Genomic DNA, 6,184 nt, shown 5'->3' with positions numbered 1-6,184 from the left:
TTCTGCAAAACAGTAGTAGGTAGAATGATCTTATAAATAAGGTTCAATAGATTGTTTTCCCATGGATATTTATACTATATGGTGGAGAAGAATTACATTCTCTACTGTAATTGGAGAAATGTTGCTTATGATAGTTTAAGAGGTCACATACTTTCTTATACTTCCATGTTACTTGTTTTCATACCTTCTCCTACAAAATGGAGTTCAGACTGGTCTCATATTTATCTTGAGCACAGTGATAATGATATAATAGGAGGTTCTTAAAATAGCTGTTGACTGATAGGTTCATACATATTAAAATTAAAATATGTTTGTTTCATTTTTTGGCTGAGACCTTAAAAGTTTGAGGACAAGACAATAGTGTCAAGTATTTTTACATTCTTTTGAGTTGCAAGGCTATGGTTTTCAGATTTGCATTAGAAGACGGCCAAAACCCCTAAAGTGCCACAGATTGTATTTGAATGGAAGTAGGGTTAAGAATATGCCTTTTCTGGTGACATCTCACAAGTCTCACTCAGTCTACCTTGCAATTACAGTATGAAATCTCATTTCTGTTAGTTTCATGTTATTACTTTCATTTGACAGATATGGAAACTAAGGTTTAAAAGGTTAAATAACTTGTAAATTTCTAAAACAATAATCATAAACATGATAGCAGTAAGGTTCCTCTGTATTACTGTTCAAAGACATGCCATTTTTATAGTCTTGTACATTTTTCTTTCTTGTAATCCATTTGTTAAAAAAAGATACATGATTTTAATAATGTTTAGTAACTGAATGATGCTACGTATCCTAAGAGGTAAGGCTAAATGGATTATTTTGTGATATATCCACTGAACCTGAATATAAATGCCCTCAGATGTAGATAAAAAGAGGTTTAAATTTCATATAGTAAATAACATACATAGGACACATGTACTGCTTATAATAAATTTGTGGAATTTATCACAGGGACACCCAAGCCTGTTAAGACCTACTAAATATGACTTTACAGTAATGCTAATTCCGGGGCTGGGGGTGTGGGGTGGGGACTATGCATCATCTGTGGACAATTTGATAGCCTGTGATATGTGTAACCAATTGTTCTTATTTACATTCATTTGCATTGTGAAAAGCAATTTTACAGTTTTAGTCAGACTTAATAGGCAATTTGCAGCTGAGTGCCTAATGGCATAGTTACTTAAGCCTGCCCCAGGGGGGCTTTCTAGAACTGATATGAGACTAAACCTTTTAAATGTTCAATTGAACATCTTAAAAAGTCAAAAAGTCTTTAGATATTAGACCCAGTTTGCATTTGCTTTGTCTTATTGAATGCCTCTGAAGACTACCTTGTTGTATTCAAACACTATTTCTCTCTGTAAGTGAGAGATTAGATTCTATAAAATATTGTAGCCTAAACCAGATGCGTATTTCTTCAAGGCAATAATTGAAACAGGTACCAGGTAGGTCGCAAGTGAAATAAACATGCCTTTGATTCAAGACTTGAAACATTTTTTTCCTTGAATAAGGTATATATTAATATGCCTAAAATTATATTTTCTTTCAGGCTTAAGAAAATAAAACTTTTGCAAAAATAACTTCTTATGTTTCCAGCTCTTTCTCATTTACAAACTATTTTCATTACTCTATCTCATTTAGTCATTTCTACGTCTTCTCATATGCTTTTATTGCCTCCTTTGTTCTTATTGAACTTGGCAAATTTCCTGACACACAGTAGGCATTCAATAAATATTTATTGGAGTTTAGAATTACTGAGAGTTGCCAAGGTAATGTCTTGAAGAGTAGCCAATTCAGTTAAATATTGAGTTTGTAGGCTATGATATTGTCAACTTAATTGGTGATTTATACTCAGTGGGGAAGGTCATCTTTAGTTGAAGAAAGTACATTCCACCCATTTTAAAGCTGACTGTGCCAACATAATGCACACAATTAAGGTCTCTGGGTTCGGGTGTAGACAGATCTTTCTGTGTTCAGCTTTTCTATGGAGAGTAAAAGGAAGAGAAATTGATAGATAAAGCTACCATCATATTTTGAAAACCAGACAAATGATCTCTCCAGAAATTTACATAATATTTTTAGAGAATTCTCAAAATAGTCTAGGCAGCTTGTATTGGTTTGCTCTACTCTGCATTGTTTAAGACATAACACTCATGGGAGAGAGGAGAGAATCACAGGCTTGAGAGGATTCACTAGAAAAAATATTGATGTACTCCAAAGAGTAGATGCTGTCTTATGTGAAAAGTATTCCTATATGTTTCATGCGGAATGGAGAGAATACAAAGTCCCTGGACTTGCCTTTGTCTACACAGCTCCAAGAAAAAGTGGGTTGCTTTAGACTGCTAGTAACACACGTTGCTTGGGGTTCTCAGACACTTTCCTGTGTACTACTAGAAGTAACAGCAAAAGATGTTTTTGCAAAAGTTGACATGGATGCCATAATTCTCCTAAATCAGGAAATTGGGTGTGTGAAGTAGAAAGAATCTGAGGTTTAAGAACAAAAGTCTGCTTTAGAAGATATAGGTAAGAGTTCACATTGTGCTACTATGGAGAAAGTCACTTTCCTGGAGAAACCTATACCGCAACTGCCAAATGAGGTTATTAGCATCCATTCCATGAGGACATCTGAGGATTAAATGAGACTTATGCTAAGAACTTGGTGAAAAATGAAAATCAAGACATAAACCTTTTTCTAGCACCTATTGCATTGCCTGGTGTAAAACCAGGGCTTGTTAAATGTTGGATAAGCAAAGGAATAAAAGAAAGGACAAAAATAGGAGTTGTCTCATCCTGTGCTTTACATAAATACGTACAGATCACTGTGGTCTCAGAAGTTTTGTGAGACATCAGTCTAGGGAGTAAGTCTGATAGCAGTAGGGATAGAATGAGAACTAGAAAAGTAGGTAGGAGTCACTCCATGAGTAGTAGTATGAGAATAGTTCTGGAGTTATGAGTAGGATGGCAGTTTTACTACTGAAACAAACTTTTAAAAATAATCCAGTACATGCTTTTATAGCTGTACCTTATATTTTGCTAAAAGGAACTTAGGAATCGTTATACATATATAGACTTTTAATTTGGTGTCTGTTAATTTATCAAGAGAACTATGAATAAAGAGTTCCATTTTTTTTCTCTCCAAATAATACTTATGGAAATAAGTTTTTGATGGCACACAGAAAAAGTGGTTGTGTGGTCATTTAAAATGGGTCAGAGCTAAACATGTAAGTACAATAGAAATTTGGCCTTGAATCTGCTCCTAGAATGAATAGCTAGTGCTCACAGGAGTCTGGGAGGTGCTGTGGATGGGCCTGCATCTTTAATCATCAGCATTACTCCTGGAGAGGGCAATTCTTCTAAGTCCTAAATGTCCATAGCCCACTAGAGCATTTCAGCTTCCCAATGTTTTCTTCTAGATATGTTTTTAAACCCTTTGTTTCTGAATAAGATGGTTATTTTAGTTCTTCAGAACATAGCAATGACACAGCTGGAGTTTCGATGAAAACAGCTTTGTTGGAGTTCCCAGGTTTAGTGTTTTTGTCAGAGGTCCTAAGAGATATCACTCTTAGTAGACTTGGGTTTAACTCAAGCTTGTCGTGTGACTGCTCTATCAGTTTTATTGTTCATAGGATATACTTAGAAGTCAACACATGGCACATGATGTTCAATGCACATTATTTTTATTCTTTTTTGAGGGCAAAGGAGTATTAGAGAGAGAGAAAGGAATAGTTTTAAATTAAGTTCAATTAAGTATCACCTAAAAACACAATAAATGAAAAAGTAAATTTCAATATAAAAGGAGTTCTCTTAGTTATTTATATAAGTTACCTTTCAATTAGGTGGTCTAATGAAGTCAAAGAATTTTTGTGATTCTCTCCCTAACTCTACAAATGTAGGTCCTAGATCAGCAACATCAGCATCACCCCAGAAGATTGTTAGAAATTCGGAATCTTGGACCCCATCCCAGATCAGTTGAATCAGAAACTGCATTTTAATGAGATCACTAGGAGAATTAAATGTACATTAAAGTTTCCTGAACTGTGCTGTAGACCAACCTCTCTTACTTTACAGGTAGGGGAAACTGAGACCTAGAGAAGTTAAACCACAGCCTCAAGGTCATGGCCAGTTTGTGCCAGAAGTAGAACTAGCTAGCACCCAGATATTCTTTCCCTTACACCCATTAACAACCCAATGGATGTACCCTTTACCCCTGTTGTGTTTCATGGGCCTGGGTCAGAAGTCATTCTACAAAGCAGTGACTGGGGTAACAACATAAAGCCAACTTAATTCTTTGAAACAGGAGAGAGGATTTTGCTATTCCAATCAGCCAAGGCACATTGCTCCAGGGGAATGAGTAGCAAGTGCAAACAGTATGCAACAGAAAAATTTAAGACAAGCGAGGGTTGTAGTCAGGTAAAATCACCACGGACATGGAGTTCAGTACAGAGCTCCCTTCGTTGCATGAAGAAATAGCAAATCTTTCAAAGGGACTTGCAGTGGTTGGCAATGCCTGACCTGCCCAATATTCCTCTTTGCAGTGCCATTCATTGAGAGAAACAAGGGATTTCAGCCTGTGCCTGCATAGCTAAACCCTCTTCTCTGCTGAGTGATTAGAGAGCAGTGTGGGACTGCTTACTGTAAATGCCTTAATAGAATGAAATCAGGGATGTGTCATTCTTCTTTTTAAAACGCTGATATCCATAGAGAGATGTAAATCTAATATTTTGACATATTGAAATTAACAGCTACAATGGGTATTCACTGGTTATTTGCATATGACTATTTCATGTCCTGGGACCTTTTTAAAAGCTTAAAGCATTTCCTGAGGAAAATTGGAAACTCAAGGAAATGGAATTCGGGAAATAGATGGAGTTTGCACCTGTATTTTAGTGTTTTTTACTATAGAATGAGAGAATTTACTTACAGAAATTGTTTTTAGATTTACTATTAATGAATTAATTCATTCATTCATTTATTTTCATTTCACAGTTTTTCTCCAGAGGATTTTAGGCAGTTTCCAGGGACAAATTCATTAGAAGATAACAAATAAAATTGTTAAGGAATTAGGGTCTAAAGAAAAATGAAGCTGACAAAATAAAACAGGCATGGGGCAATCCCCAAAATGCTTACCTTTATATACTAAATAAAATTGAGATGTAAATATGTTTTTCAGCTCCTTATAATCATGAAAAAATAATATATGATCAGTAAGAGGATTTATGGTGTCTGTAGCAAGCAAGATGCTCTAAACTCAAAACAGCATTTCCTGATCCTGGGGCTAGAAAGTTCTGTGATTTTTCTTCTATAAAGGAAGCACTTTAAGATCAAGTGTTTTGTCTCACATCATACAACTCTCAGAATAGGCAGGTTTCATATAATTAATCTTCATTTTAAAATTTGCCGTTAGATAAAATTTAGACATGCAATTGATGTATAGAATGAATAATATAATAATTTTTGAAGGGCTAGGAATTTTGATTGGTGTAGGCAGGACTTTCACTACTAAACATAGAAAATACATGTTAATTTACAAATTAGCTATGAGGAGCTACTGATATGTGGTTAACAGTCTATATAAGAGGAAAAGATATACTGAAAATACACATGGAAATGAGAAAAACAATTATAAACCGATGCATCAGACCTAACTACCTGAGCAATGTGAACACATACTCTTTAGGGCACTTGGGTGACATGCAGCCATTAATTGGCTAGTTGGCTTTCACATGCTGTCAATTAATCTTTGAAACCATTAAGGCCTGGCGTGGTACTGGCAGAAAGCAATCACAGTAATCTGTCAAACTGGGAAACAAAGATTATTCTACTAATTAGTATTTTCTCTTTGCTGAAAGCAATTGAAATCTATGTTGGTATAAGCATGCAACTTTTAGCAATTCTCCGAGGGCCTCCTTTCAATTGTTTCTATATTTCCTTTTCTCTTTTACATTTTCCTCTTTTTTCATCTTTTCTTAAATGTGCTTCATTTTGTTTAGTTTTGTTTCTAGTGCAACATATGGTATTTTTTGTCAGCTAATAGGAATTTAATTGTCACCGGGGATTCTTATTGAAAAGCATATAGATACTAGAAACTCTGTAAATGTTCTAAAATTTTATATAAAATTCTCTAGTGTATGTACATGTACTACTTCATTCTGTAAACATTTATTACATGACTATTATATGCAAAGCA

This window comes from Eschrichtius robustus, chromosome 3 (genome assembly GCF_028021215.1).
Source record: "Eschrichtius robustus isolate mEscRob2 chromosome 3, mEscRob2.pri, whole genome shotgun sequence".
NCBI lineage: Eukaryota > Metazoa > Chordata > Mammalia > Artiodactyla > Eschrichtiidae > Eschrichtius > Eschrichtius robustus.
The sequence above is the reverse complement of the archived record's forward strand: the minus strand, read 5'-3'. Positions refer to the sequence as shown.